General features: G+C 37.9%; 1 protein-coding gene and 1 long non-coding RNA gene across 4 annotated transcripts in view; both read left to right on the top strand.

Moving 5' to 3' along the window:
• The window catches only part of KCTD16 (potassium channel tetramerization domain containing 16), a 322902-nt gene that overhangs the window by 113507 nt on the left and 193255 nt on the right, over positions 1–16140 (top strand). The gene's annotated exons all lie outside the window — the stretch shown is intronic.
• Positions 1567–14289, top strand: LOC117065677. Its single transcript, XR_004430018.1, has 3 exons — positions 1567–1577; positions 12715–12721; positions 14166–14289. It is a non-coding gene; the product is annotated as an uncharacterized LOC117065677 (long non-coding RNA).

Below are 16140 nucleotides of genomic sequence, written 5' to 3'. Positions count from 1 at the left end.
ACAGTGGAAGGGCAAGAGAGTGTGAGAGAGAGCAAGAAGGGGCCAAGCTCACTTCTTTAACAAATCCACTGTAGTGGTACGTATATTAATGTATTCATGAAGGCATAGCCCTTGGAACCTAATCACCTTTTAAAAGTCCTACTTCTTAACATTATTACATTTGGGATAAGTTATAAGCATGTGAATTTGGGAGACACATTCAAATCATAGCAAGATCTCTTCTATTTCTCATTTGCTAAGAGTATTTTAATCGTAAATGAATCTTACATTTCCCCTCATCTATTGATATGATTTATATGACTTTCTTCTTTGGTGGATAAGTTAATTTATTTTCAAATAATGAATCTACCCTGCATTCCTAAAATAAACTTCACTTTTCTCAGCCTATATTTCTTTTAATGTATTACTGGATTTGACTTTTTAATATTTTGTTGAAGATATTTTTGTTTATGTTTATTAGGGTTATTGGTCTGTAGTTTTTGTTTCTTATAGTTTCCTTGTCTGGCTTTGATATATCAGAGTAATGCTGGCATCATAAAATGAGCTGAGTAGTATTCCCTCCTTTCCTATTATCTGGAAGAGATTGTAAGGAATTTAAATTATTATTATTTTTCCTAAATGATTAGTAGAATCTACCAGTATAACCGTCTGGGCCTGGAGTTTTATTTGTTGGAATTTTGTAATTTATAAATTAAAGTTTTTTAAATAGCTATGTAACTATTATAGTTATTTACTGTTTCTAGAGTAAGTTTTGGCAGTGTATCTTTTAACTGGTACATTTTATCTAAATGGTTGAATTTATGACCATAAAGTTATGCTTAGTTTTCTCCCATACTTCTTTTAATATCTGTGGAGTCTATAGCGATATATTCTTATATTGATAATTTATGTTTTCTCTCTCTTTCTTTTTCAGTCTGGCTAGAGATTTATTAATTTTGTTGATCTTTTCAAAGAATCTACTTTTAGTTTAGTTGGTTTTCAAAAATGTTTTCCATTTTATTTTTATTATTTACTTCCTACTAATTAGTTTAAGTTCCATATGCTGTCCTTTTCCTTGTTTCTTAGGGTAGAAACTTCAGTTATAGATTTGAGAATGTTTTTTAGTTCTAATGTAAGCATTAAATGTATGCATCTTCTTTGAAGCACTGCTTTAGATGCACTCTTTGCATTTTGATATGTTATCTGTTCATTTTCATTCAATTCAGAATATTTTCTACCTTTCTTCTAGATTTTTCTTTGGTTCATGAACTATTTAGAAGTTTGCTTAGCTTTTCAAATGTTTAGGGATTTTTCAGATATTTTTCTGCTATTTTCCTGTCCATTTTCTTTTATGATCAAAGAAAAAGACCTTGTATTATTTCCATTAAAATGTTTTGAAGTTTGTTTTTCTGACAGCATATTGTCTGTCTCATTGAATTTTCCATGTGTACTTGAAAAAAGCATGCATTTTACTATTGTTGAGTGGACTGCCTAAGGTTAATTAGGTCAAGTTGATTGATAGTGCTGTTCAGGACTTCTGTATTCTTGTTGATTTTCTTTCTACTTGATCTTTTGATAACTGAGAGATAAGTGTTAAAGTTTCCACCTGTAATTGTGGATTTGTCTATTTCCTCTTTCTGTTAATGTCCATTTGTGCTTCATGTATTTTGAATATCTATTATTAGGTACAAATATACTTAGGATTTTTGTGCCTCTTTTGTGAATTTTATGTCTTTTTTTATCACTTTGTAATGTCCCTCTTTATCTCTGGTGTGATACTGTGAAATACATATTTGGTCTTTCTCTTAATTTTCTGGCCTATAGCTCCTAAAATCCTTAAAATTTCTGAAATGATAATAATGTATTTTGTAAGCTAGTGAAATAACTGGTGGATAGTGGCTGGTCACCAGAAAGACCAAGGCAAGATTAGAGGGTTGAGACTTTCACCCCCACCTCCCAACCTCTGGGAAGTAGAAAGGGTCTGAAGGTTGAGTTGATCACCAATGGCCAATGATTTAATTAATCATATCTATGTATTGGAGCCTTTATAAAACCCAAAAGGACTGTTTGGAGGGCTTCCATATAGCTAAACATGGGAGATTCTTTGAGGGTGGCTCCCCAGAGAGGACATAAACTTCATGCCCCTTCCCACGTGCCATGCTTTACCCATTTTTTTTTTTTCATCTGGCTGTTTATCTACATTCTTTATTATATCCTTTATTAATAAATCAGTAAGTATAAGTAAAGCACTTCCATGAATTTTGTGAGCCACTCTAGCGTATTAATCATATCCAAGGAGGGGGTTGTGACAATATTGATTAATAGTCAATTGATCAGAAGTATAGGTGACAACCTACTATTTGCTTTTGACATCTAAAGTTGGGGACAGCCTTGTAGGACTGATAGGAAGAAACAACCTCCACACATCTGATTTCAGAAGTATTGAGTGTTGTCTTGAGTGGAGAGTAGAAAGCAGGAAAAGCACTTTGGTTTTTCCTATCTCTTATCTGGTCATTTTCCTCATCCTTAGTCTACTATGTCTAATATTTATGTAGCCCACTCTTATGACTGGGTCTGACTTAATGACAGAGGAGCAAAAGAGAAGTAAGAAAGACTCTTCAGGCCGGGCGCGGTGGCTCAAGCCTGTAATCCCAGCACTTTGGGAGGCCGAGACGGGCGGATCACGAGGTCAGGAGATCGAGACCATCCTGGCTAATATGGTGAAACCCCGTCTCTACTAAAAAAAATACAAAAAACTAGCCGGGCGAGGTGGCGGGCGCCTGTAGTCCCAGCTACTCGGGAGGCTGAGGCAGGAGAATGGCGTAAACCCGGGAGGCGGAGCTTGCAGTGAGCTGAGATCTGGCCACTGCACTCCAGCCTGGGCGGCAGAGCGAGACTCCGTCTCAAAAAAAAAAAAAAAAAAAAAAAAAAGAAAGACTCTTCAAATCACAGGGACTTCTTTTTCCAGTTCTCTGGTAAGAGAGAACTATATCCTCTCAGATTATATAAAAATCTGTACAGGAGTATAGGCTTATGCCTGAGGCTTGCCTGGGCCAAGCCAAGGAGAATAAAAAGGAAAATTAAACTAAATCATTATTCCCCTCACTGCATTCATCCTGCAGTGGTACCCTTTCCTGGTACCCCAGCCACCAAAAGAGTGGGAATTGGATTTCTCTTGTTTTCTAATTACATCTGCTGCATGGTCTTAGGATGCAGGCTTTTGTGGAGTTTAAGTTGGGAGATATGAGGTAAAATAAGTAGGAATGTCTCCACCCTGTTGGTTAGACCACCAGCTCTATTATTTACTTTTAGTGTAATCAGATAGTTGCCTTATGCGTGCTGTCTAACAGTTTTAGCCATAATCAGTGGGAGAGAAAGTATGGAGTGAATTTACTCCATCTTAGTTGGAATAATCATTTCAGAAAATAGCTTTTATTTTCATTTTATCCCATACTATGGACAACTCAGAAGACTTTCCCACTACTGTATGTCCCTTTGGTCAAAAATATCTTCTTAACTTGTTCTGTTATTATGCCTGAAGTCCCTATATTATGTACTACTTTAAACAAATATAATTGATGCAAATGCAACACCCAAATATTTTCAGCCAATTGTGCCTTTTAAAAATTAGCTTAATAGGTAATTACTAGCATAGATCATAACCAAGTGATAACAAGAACAAAAACAAGGGACAGAAATTCCTTGATGGAAATGAGAAAGAAATCCTGGAGACTGGTTTTCCAAATACTACTGTTTGGTAAGGCATGAACAAATATATTCCTGAGCAAATGAAGGGCAAATAAGAACTTTCATTACTTGGAGGTTATAAATCAATAGGTACTAAGCTGTATCAGTAAATATCCATTTGGTTGTGATCACAGAAATCTAACAATATATTTGGTGTAAGCTAAAAAGGAACTTTATTTACAAACCCAAGGATAATATGGCCTCAAAAATGGCTGGATCCAGTTACTCAAATTATTCAGCCAGGAATCTGTCTTCCTCCTTTTCATGGCCTATGTAACTTTCTGTTCTTTTAGGTGGATTATTACCATGATATGATAAAGTCACTAGTTAACTCCAGATTCCTAATCTCCCCTCAGAATAACTTTAGCAAATAGAATATGTTTCTGAAAATTGTAATTGAATTTCAAAGACTTGCCTTGATTGGTCTGGATTGAGCTATTTTCCCATTGTCCAGACCTAGGTCTGGAAACAGGAAGTGGATTCTGCTGTTGCAAATAGCATGGACAACTAGAGAGAAAAGGGCAAATGCTCCGGGAAATTTGAGGTCCTGCAGCCATAAGAAGAGAGCATTGATTCTGGAAAGACAAAACAAGAGCTATCCACTGTGTAGGCAATGTTGAAAGAAGAATGGAAAACCATGAAAAGAAATCCTTCCTATTTTGCAGTGTGGCTTAGAAGCCTATTTTATGTTGGAAGAAAAGCTCAAAGGCTGGTTTTCTAAAACCCTAACAGTAACAATTCTCTCAAATCCAGAGGTGGAAGTGAATATGCTGAGTTTTTGTAGTCACTGATTTTAGCACTGATATGTATAGTAAATGCCATTCTTCAGTAATATTGAATGGCATATACAAAAGACAGTCCGTGCCTCTTTTTTAAAACTAATTGCTACCTGCTATATTTTGTTACTTACAAAAACTGTACGGAACATATTTCAAGTTAAATAGACTGCTTTTCAAGATGAAAAGTGTATCAGATCCACTTTTTATGTCAAAATCTTTATAGCTAAGGAAAAAAATCACTAGGAATTAGAAATAGAACATTGGTTAAAGACAAGAATTTGGAAGAAAAGGAGATTGGGCATTTCTAAAGTTATAGATGCCTCTTTTTCCTCTTCTAAAACAATCACCATAAACTGGTTTCCTCAGGATTCAGAGTTGAGGGTCACAACCAGAATCCCTAAGTGACCACCTGAAATATGCCGTCACAGGAGCACCTCAGGTAAACCACCACCATTCAGCTGCCAATAGGGGCATGGAGGTGAGGAACTTGGCGACAGAATTTGCTTCACAAAAGATCTAGTCCCTACACATCAGAGAAGTTTGTAGGATGGTGTGAGAAGGTCTTGGCAAGGTGTCATATGAGATTGTTGCTGCAGCTGTTATATCACAAAACAATTTCCTGGGAACCAAGAAAGGGACCAGAGACTGAAGTAAGTTTCCTGCTGCAAATGCCAGGGTGACTGTTTAGCACTTGAGAAAATCTGAGAACCTAAAATTAGTTTTCAACATCTTTGCCATAAGAAGAAAAAGAAAAATAACAATGACACAAATGCTTCAACATTTTATTCAAAGTATGCCATATAGAGTAGTTGGCATAGCTATCTTTAACTGTCTGAAAGCATCTCAGAATGAAACTTACTTACCAGCCTCTTAATGTTCTCTCTTTTCATTTCTTCTCCAGCCCTTCCCGTTTTCTCTGCCAATTCCTTCTGTCACACAGCCCTTTTTTATCCATCTATCGCTTATGTAGCATGAAAGGGCCTTAGTGTGATTTGTATGCCCCAGATATCAATATGGGAACACATTGACTTTGCGTTTTTTGTTTTTCTATGCACAGCACAAATATACTGTGGGTCTTTCACTGGGGTCTATGTAAAACACTTTGATGATGCACATGTGCCATTTCACCCTACAAATACGGAACTAATGAGTCACGAAAGAAGCATTTCTATTTTAATTAAAAATTACATTCTACATTGCTGTCTATTTTGCAAATGTAGAGCTATAATCTCGAATGATGGTATTTTGTGATTGGTATTATGTGAGCTGACACTACAACACACTTGCAGTAAAAGATATTTGTCAGTTTTTGCCCATTTTTCCAAAACTCAAAATATCAGACAGAAGAATTCTTAGATGCACAGAATTTTTCATTTCAGCCACAGGCCCGAGTCTTTGAAAAATGTGTGATTTTAATGGCTACCATCCTAATCTTTTTTTTTTTTTTTTCAGATAAAATATTTAAGTCATGGATATCATGATGATATTTTGGCAGGAGGGTTTTTATTTTATTTTCAATCATCACCAATTGCCCAGCAGAATTTATTTGATCTGAAACCTGGAGGTTTTGGGATTTTTTTTGTTTATTTTGCTTTGTTTTTAGATAGCTCTCTTTATTTCTTTATGTCCTTTGCTACTTTGTTTGAGATAATAGCAAACCTCATAGACATTACAAGTGTGTGAGTGAAGATATCTTGTCACTTTCTAAAAAATACCTTCATTTAATATTTTTTCTCCAACTTAGTGAGTTATAGGTGTGGGTGAACCTATAGATTCTCTGACAGAGGCATCATTGTAATTTCCACTGTCATTTTTGAGAATTGATCAGGCTGTACTTGATCTATAAAAGTGTATGTCCTTTCTCAAAAGCCTCTAAGATTTGTGATGGAAAAAAGTCACTTAACAAATAATATATACTTCTACAGCTTATACTGCAAGCCTTAAATTGAGCTGCACTACTTAACAATTCAATTCAACAAATGTACGAACATTCACCATGACCCACCTACTGTGAGAGATGTTAGTACTGTGAAGTTGAATTAAACATTGTTTAGGCATGGGGGCTGGTGTCGAAGAAACAGACGTTATCACTTATTGGCATTCAGCGTTGTACTTTTGAGTATGTCATTTATTTTTACTCTAAAATACTTTTTACAAGGAGGAATTATGCCCGTGTCTCTATGATTAATTTTAAGAGTATTGCAAAGTCTTTCATACATATTGAGTTACCTAGAATTGCATTAATGATATCATGGTAAGTTACTGAGCATGTTTGGTGAAGAAAAAATCTGTCTTCTATGGTAATTGTAGTAATGATAGTGGTGGTAGCAATAGTAAGAACAATCGTAATAATAGGCCTGACATTTACTGACCACTTACTATGTACCAGGTATGATTCTAAATACATTTTATGATTTACTTCACACAATCCTTATGTATTAGTTTGGGTTCTCCCAGAAGCAAATATGATCCAAGACAGAATTAAATATGTAAGCATTCTGTTGGGGGAAATGCCTGTGAGAGAGAATGGGGAGGAGCTGGGAGTGGCTGGAAGGTCTGTCTGGCCATGACACAAGTTTCACCTCAAGTGAAAGAGAGAGGGAAGGAGGTTAGATGGAAACATCCTAGATTGCCATTGGTCTGTGGAAGATTAGGCAAGACGGTCCGAAAGTCTCTGAGTCAAAACTGGCCATTGAAAAAGGCTCGTGTCTTCCACAAATAGGCCTGCCTTAATACTCTCCCTGTGTTTTGTCATCAGTGGGGAGAAGTCAGTGTGAGGCGGGACACCAGTGCAAATGCTGCTGTGGATTTCAGAGCACAGCTGCCGGGTCCCTTGGCCAATTGATCAGTTATGCTCCCTGTGATTGGAAGACTGTTCATGCATTCTTGCCGCCACCACACCTTACAGCAATTCCATTCTATAGACAGGCAAACTAACAACAGAAAAAGCATCAATAAGTAATCCATCCAAGTTAACAGCTGATAAGTGACAGAGTCAAGATTCCAATCCATGCAGTTGGTTGTCAGGTTCTATGCTTTAATCTCAAGATCTACTCCCAAGGTAATACTTGATACAAGGTTATAGTCTTTAATAATATTATTATTATTATTCTTTTTGAGACAGAGTTTCACTCTTTTCACCCAGGCTGGAGTACACTGGCGTAATCTCAGCTCACAGCAACCTCCATCTCCTGGGTTCAAGTGATTTTCCTGCCTCAGCCTCCCGACTAGCCGGGATTACAGGCATGTGCCACCTCATCTGGCTAATTTTTGTGTTTTTAGTAGAGACGAGGTTTCACCATGTTGGCTAAGCTTGTCTCAAACTCCTGACCTCGTGATCCACCTGCCTCGGCCTCTCAAAGTGTTGGGATTGCAGGCGTGAGCCAATGCCTGGCCCTTTAATATTATTAAAACAAAAACCTTTACAGTGATTTACAAATTGTGAAGTACCATATGAGGATATAGAGCATTGAGTGTTAAACTTTAGTGTGCATACAATCACTCAGGCATTTATTGAAGGTGTAGAATAGCCCCTCACTGTACAAATTCTGGCTTCACAGGTCTGGAGTAGGGCTTCAAAATTTACAGTTTCAAAAGCCATCCCTAGTGATCCTTTTCAAATGATCCTTGAATCAGACCTTTACAAATACTGCCCTAGAGAAAGAATCTGGTCTTGGGGACAGAAAAGAGTGGCTTAAATTCTGATTGTGCCAATTTCTAGTTGTAAGACTTTGAACAAATTGCTTAAATTTGTGAAACTCAAATTTGCAAAATTGTGGACATGGGTGATGCTAACAGAGATAATTAACCCCATAGGGCTCATCAACTTGTTGTGGGTTCTCCCTGTTGCATGAGATGTGAGAGCATTGCTTGGCACCCTGGGGAGCACTGGACAAATGTAGGTGAGGATGGCCCCTGCTTGCAGGAGTGCTGTCACCAATGGCATAACCGAATTGCTTCAACAGATGGTTGGTGGACCCTGGCTATTTGTGGGTATGTCATATACTTCAGATTTAGGCATGTTTAGTACTTGTCCTTGAATCTAGGTGAGAAAAAGGAGGAATGACATTAGGCAGTCAATAAATCAGAGAATACATTCCCTTATTTCTGCAGTAAGTCACATTACGTGTCCAGAAGGCATTCTGGTTGGCTGGCTGCGGTGGCTCATACCTGTAATCCCAGCACTTAGGAAGGCCAGAGCAGGCAGATCACTTGAGGTCAGGGGTTCAAGATTAGCCTGGCCAACATGGTGAAACCCCATCTTTACTAAAAATACGAAAAGTTAGCTGTGGTGCATGCCTGTAATCCCAGCTACTTAGGAGGCTGCCTGTAATCCCGTCATGGCACATGCCTGTAATCCCAGCTCCTTGGGAAGCTGAGGCAGGAGAATCGCTTGAACCCGGGAGGCGGAGGTTGCAGTGAGCCGAGATTGCACCATTGCATTCCAGTCTGGGCAACAATAGCGAAACTCCGTCTCAAAAAAAAAAAAAAAAAAAAAAGCAAGCAAGCATCCTGGTTATGTGGGAAGCTCTGGAATGGGATCCTTAAAAAGACGTTTCATTGGTGTTTTCTTCATGGCATGACTGCTGGTACCTTTAAAACTTAACGATGATAGTAAATTAGAATGCGGTGGAAGATGAAGAAAAATTTTCATTTATGGTTTGTTTCTTTCTCAAGCTTCCTATGGGAACCAGAATGTGCCCAGAATCTGAAGTCTATTGCATTTCACCCTGGAATATTTAATGTTCTGACACCCCATGAGAGCAAATTGCAGGGATCAGCACAAAAACCTGCCTTCTGGCCGGGCGCGGTGGCTCAAGCCTGTAATCCCAGCACTTTGGGAGGCCGAGATGGGCGGATCACGAGGTCAGGAGATCGAGACCATCCTGGCTAACACGGTGAAACCCCGTCTCTACTAAAAAAAAAACTACAAAAAACTAGCCGGGCGAGGTGGCGGCGCCTGTAGTCCCAGCTACCCGGGAGGCTGAGGCAGGAGAATGGCGTGAACCCGGGAGGCGGAGCTTGCAGTGAGCTGAGATCCGGCCACAGCACTCCAGCCTGGGTGACAGAACGAGACTCCGTTTCAAAAAAAAAAAAAAAAAAAAACCTGCCTTCTAAGGATTTAAGAGGACTGCGGTTTAAAACAGTGATGTGTCTGTCATTAATAAGTTTTACCTGTCTGTAGAGATTGCTTATCACTTGTCTCACACTAGCTTTCTTTTGTCTGCCTGGGAAACACCAGCTGATAGGAGAGGGCTGCCTGTTGAGAGGGTACTGCCACACACATTCTCTCTACTGATTCCATGCTTGTGCTTTCCTCCACTACCTTATGTTCTTGAGCCAAGAATCTTAGCAAAGCATAAAGCCACTTAGCCTTCCTGAGCTTCTGTCTCTTTATCTGTAAATTGAAGGTAATAACACATGCTCTATTTCTTTCCTTTTTCTTTTACACAACCAAACGAAAGCTGAATAACCTATCTATTTCAATGAAAATCTGATAAGATAGAGGCAACCCCTTCCTTAAGAACCTAATTGGTACTAGATTATGATTATACATTAAGGTATCTTTAATACTGATCTCAATTTCCAATAGGCAAAATATTATAAATTAAACTTTTATTTCTGGAAATGCATCTTACACCACAAAATTAAGAGAGCTATCAAAAAGAAATGCAATTTAATCAAATCCAAGTGGATCTGTTAATAAACATTTATTAATAGACATTTTAAATAAACATTTATTAAGCGTAGAAGACCAAACAATAGGCCAGGTATGGTAACTCATGCCTGTAATCCCAGCACTTTGGGAGGCCGAGGTGAGTGAATCGTTTGAGTTCAGCAGTTTGAGACCAGCCTGGGCAACATGGTGAAACCTTGTCTCTAAAAAAAATATATATATACACACACACACACACACACACACACACTTGCAAAAATTATCCAGGCAAGGTGACGCGTGCCCGTAGTCCCAGCTACTTGAGAGGCTGAAGTGGAAGAATTGCTTGAGTCCCTGAGATGGAGGCTGCAGTGAGCCGAGATCGCACCACCACTGCACTCTAGCCTGAGCAAGAGAGCAAGACCCTATCTCAAAAAGAAAACAAAAACAAACAAACAAACAAACAAAAATCAATAAAAAATTCTATCATATTTCTTTTGGGAAAATTCTCTGAATGGAGTGAAGTGGCTGAGATATAGTAAGATATATTCATTAAAATTATTCTTTTTGTGTTGTAATCTTCCTTTTACAATGATAGGTAGTCTTCAATTTATTCATCTTAAGGATGTTTATGATTGAGTTGTTGTGCTTAAATTCCTCCCAATTATAAGAAAAGTGAAAGTCCCTGGAAAGGCAGTTTCCATAATGGCTTAATTTTTAAAGATCCCTTGCCCTTCTGTATCAATAAGATCTTTCCTTCACAGCATCTATCAATTATGTCCCTTATTGACAGATATCAAAATTTCTCTTTTGGCAATGTAACATAGTCAAGACATTTGCTTCCCAATGAGTCCCATTTTTATTTTCTCTTAATGCCTCTCAAGAAGGATAGTTTTTACCTTTCATGATTTCAGCTGCTGTTCCTGGAAATCACATTTGGATCATTCCATGCAGCATCCCTTGAACTCTGACTTCATGAGAAGCAATTATCTTTCTATATGTAGTTATACGGAACTACAAGGATTTTAAAGATAAGTTATTAACTTATTTATAACCATCTTGGTTCAAAAGTATGTTAATACGGATTACAAAGATGTAACAGTGCAAGACGTTAAAATAATCCAGAAAAAAAGAAAGAGAATGGTGACCATATGAAGTTGGGTGGTGAACGAAGACTTTGTATAAAAGTGTTGCATCTAAAGCCAGAAAGCACCAATATATGAGCTAACACAGGGGAAGGGGAATGGTGCTCTGAGCTGATAGAGCAGAAAGAGCAAAGACATGGGTTTAAGCTTGCCCTACCTAAAACCCTGCCTCCTGGGATAGCATTCTTATGGCCACAATATCTGGCTGACTCCAAGATCTCACTTTCATCTCCTGCTACTTTGTTAAAGCACTCTAAATTCTTACCATGCCAGTATCAGTTACCTTCATGCTGGTATACACTTTGACTTTTTGTTCAGATTATTTGTTCCCTGTGATTTCTTCCTCAACTCTCCCAGATCAATTTTATAGTTCTGTTCTCTGTACTTCTTTAGAGCTCAGCATATACTACTAATATGACACACACCATATTATTCATATTATTTTATGACTTATTGAAAGATCTTTTACCCTCATTAGGCTATGCACCCTTTAGAGACAGACTGTATATCTCTAATATTGTCCTTTATATATGGTAAGTAGTTGTTCACTGAACATTTTCATTGAATTGAATTGAGCACATGTTTGAAAATAAAGGAAACACTTTAAAGAGGAAAGTTGTGTCTGCTTGAATGGCTTCCGATGAGGTACACCTAAAAGTCATTAAACCAGGGACTAGGAACATGAGATAAAATTCAGGGCATCTGGGAACTTGAATGAAAAAAAATTGCGTCTTTCTTGTTTTTAACTACTATCTTAAATTACACATTTATTTTAATTATGAGTGACAGCTACCACATGCAGTGTAATATTAGCAGTATCTTTGTTTTTGGCATCAACATAAATGACAAATATTTGTGCATTATGTCAGTTATTTCAGATTCTCAAAATATTGTTTAAAATTACCTTTTCAAAATTAGGGTAATCATCAGACTTGCTAAATCTTAATTGGACTGCACTAATGAAGGAACTCGTATTTCTATACAGATTTTTAAATGATTTTAGCTATTTTTCAATATAATTGGTTTCTTTTGTATTTTATTTTATGCATTTAAAAACCTTATTGTGAGAAAAACTTTGAGGGCTCTTCACTGATTGCTGAAGGGATATTTGACACAAAAATAGTTAGAAGCACTTTTGTTTTAAGCTCAGCAGGAGCAGGGCCTGTGAGAGCACTAGGAGTGTTCCTGCAAACCCAGTTCAGGGGAGTGGTATTTTGGGACATGGTGAGAATGTCCTTGCTATGAAAATGAATGGAGGGCTGAGTAACCCAGGATACTATTAAGCAGAGCATGGTTTGGTGAAGTCATTTTTGTAGTGAAACAGGTCTGGCTATTCTGTATAGGGTGGGGTGAGGGTAGAGCTTACGTAGGAATTTATTGTAGCCCGTGTAAGAGATGAGGAGGCCAGGTCAAAGGTGGTGGCCATTGGGATTTAAGATGATTTTTTTTCCACTGCACATAGGTGAAATGAAATAAATAGTTAGAGGTGAGCTCTAGATGTGTTGTTTTGTGTGGGAAAGAGAAAAGTGTTCAATATGGATTGCACCATGTTTGAACTAACATCAAAATTCTGTAAGTTTAGGTGCATATTTGGAGATTCAGCATGAAGCTAGGAATTTGAAAGCCATCACTACAGAGAGATGAGACAAAAATCAAAAGAACAAAGTGGTTTATCAATGGAAAGAGCTGAAAGGGAGAAGAAGTTGAGAGTTAGGGAGAAAAAACTCAGGATCAATACAGAATTCTCAACTTCCCAGCCCTCAAGAGCAACCAGTGATCTTTGCCTGGTGTTTACCCTCTGAGAAGCCAGAATCCACAGAGAGAGAGCTGGGATCCTGGGTTGCACATATTTTAGAAGAGAGTTGTGCTGCCCAGGAAGGGCCAAAGTTCAGCAGTGACCAAGGACCCAGGTTGACTTCAAGCTGTGAAGCACAAGGCGTAAATTCCTTTGCTTTTTTGTACAGAGACTTGGTGACACTGAAGGCCAAGTCTGGTGCAAATTGTTACTTCATTCATGAGAAACTTGGTAATTTATCTTTACTGAACTTTGCTTCCTTCAGTTCTCACAGCATACAAATTCTACTCGTCTTTCCTCTAAGGCTACTCTCTGACTGATAGCTCATCTTCCTCTTTCTCTTCTCTTGCACTCTCCTCTCGGAAGTTTTCCTTTCTCTATTTGATGGTTTGTGGCTCTTTCCAGCTTGTCTACTTTCACAGTCTTATCCTAATTCTTTGAAGTTTTTAAAAACTTGTGTTATGATATGGAAATCCTCAAACCTCTGAAATTAGCTTCTTCCCTAATTTGTTCCTATTTTGAATGTTTAAGGAACTTTACAGATGTCTACTATTTAACACTTTCCCAATCATTTAATGGTCCGTGTTCATTGTCTCTATAGTTCTTTTTTAAAATTATGGCTTTTCTAGAAATTTGAATTATTGTTTATAGAGAGTTTATTCTTATAAAAATGCACTGGGGTTTTATTCTTATGGCATTACTCTCTCCGACCACATCCATTGCTGAAATTCTGTTTTGAAATATCTTATAATTTTTACTGAAACTTAATCCATCTATAGAGACCTTCAAAAGCATTCATATTAAGCAGGAAAGATGGTAACCTACTTAGTAAACTGCATCTGGAATTCCAATTCCCCTAGGTCCATGACAATTTCAATAATGAACTAACCACAAAAGCATAGTTTAATAAGACAAAATATCCATTTCATTTTATTAGTCAGTTTTTGATGTAATTAAACGAGAATCCAGTTACATTTTGCATATAATGTTGAATGCTTTTTAGAAAATTATTTAGTATTTTAACTAGAGTGTAAACCATGCATTCCCTTGAATTAAAACTGCAGGGGCTGGGCGCTGTGGGCCACACCTGTAATACCAGCACTTTGGGAGGACAAGGTGGGTGGATCACGAGGTCAGGAGATCGAGACAATCCTGGACAGCATGGTGAAACCCCATCTCTACTAAAAATACAAAAATTAGCCAGGTACGGTGGTGCACACCTATAATCCCAGCTACTCAGGAGGCTGAGGCAGGAGAATCACTTGAACCCAGGAGGCGGAGGTTGCAGTGAGTCGAGGTTGCCCCACTGCACTCCAGCCTGAACGACAGAGTGAGACTCTGTCAAAAAAAAAAAAAAAAAAAAAAAAGCAACAAAAACGCAGTGTTTTTTGAATAAATGCCAGTAAATCATATCTTATTTTGCTTTTGCTGACACTAAAATGAAAATAATGGTAGACTAATTCAAAACACATTTTAATGAATTTTTAAACAGGTATTGACTTACTTTCAGTTGATACTTATCAAAGATATGGTGGTAACTCTATAATTCAGTACAGTTTGCTTTTTAACTAGATGTCTAAGGTGTATCTTTTCTAAGATGCATAGAGATGTTTAATGGTGCCCATGTTCCCAGATACTCTCTGGGTATATGTGAGCATTTTGTACATAAACTTATTTATTTTCCTTATGGGAGAGATTTTTTTCTGTACTTATTACATTAGCATGTTATTTGACTCATAATTTGTGTATCCACCAACAATGTATAGAGTTGTTGTCATAAATATGCTTGTCCCTCATTCCTTCCATGTAGTGTCTTCATCACAATGTTCTTTTTGGATTGAAACAGTGAATTTAGGCGGCAAAATAGATCAGTTAGAGCATGGGACAGAATTGAGTGGGCAGAACCAGGTTCTAATCATTGCTTCAATGTTTACAATGTGCATATGCCAACTTATCCCCTCCAGACTTTTATCAGTAATGTTTATTCCCTCATTAAACTACCAATTGTTGAGCATTACTGTATGGAAGTGAATTTAGGTGGCAAAATAGCTCAGTTAGAGCATGAACATTTGAATGGACAGAACTGGGTTCCAATCACTGCTTCAATATTTATAATGTGCATATACCAACTTAGCTTATCTAGACCTTTATCCATACTGTTCATCCCCTCATTCAACTACTAATTTTTGAGCATTTTCTATGCAAAAGGCGGTATGTAAACTGCTGGGGATAGGCCTGGTCTTTGACTTGATGGAATTAACATTATAAAGGGAGGATAATAACAGTATTTGTCACATAAATTTATGCAAGTTAACTGCTTTTAATCAAATAAAGTGCTAAGCAAAGTGTCAGATGCCTAGAAAGGGCTCAATAAGTGGTAAGCGTTTTAGCAGTAGTAGTAGTATACATAAGTGTCCTGTTTAACGGTACATAAGTGTCTTGGATCCACCATTTGTTTGCTCCAGTGCCTAGCGTACTGCCTGGCATATGTAAGGCTCTTGTCTTAGGTAGGGTTCTCTACAAACAAATTCCAAGATAAGAATGTGTGTGCAGATAATGAATTAAGAGTTTTCCCAGGAGAAACTTGTAAAGAATCAGAGAAAGCAGAATAAGAAAGCAGAAGAAACCAAGCAAGGGTGGGATTCAAACAAACTCCAGGGGAGGCAGTGTGACCCTTCAGGGGTTTCTGGAAGGTAAATTACCTCTCAGAGCAGTCTGAACCCGAGACAGGAGAGGTAGGTTTTCACACCTCTATACCTGTCAGTCATTGACTATGGGCCACCATTGGGGATTGTGGTGGGCAGAATAGTGGTCCCCAAAGTTATCCATGCCATTATCCCTGGAACCTGTGAATACATTACCTTATGTGGCAAAGGAAACTTTGCAGATGTAATTAAGGGTATAGACTTCTAGATAGGGAAATTATTCTGGATTGTCCAAATGGGCTCAATCTAGTTACATGGGTTCTCAAAAGTGGAGAATCTTTCCTAGCTGGCATCAGAGAGATAAATGACATGGCTGACTTTGAAACTGAAGGAT

The sequence above is a fragment of the Trachypithecus francoisi genome, unplaced genomic scaffold (assembly GCF_009764315.1).
Source record: "Trachypithecus francoisi isolate TF-2019V2 unplaced genomic scaffold, Tfra_2.0 Lachesis_group2, whole genome shotgun sequence".
Taxonomy (NCBI): Eukaryota; Metazoa; Chordata; class Mammalia; order Primates; family Cercopithecidae; genus Trachypithecus; species Trachypithecus francoisi.
Note: the sequence above shows the minus strand (reverse complement) of the source record. Positions and strands in the feature narration are given on the sequence as shown.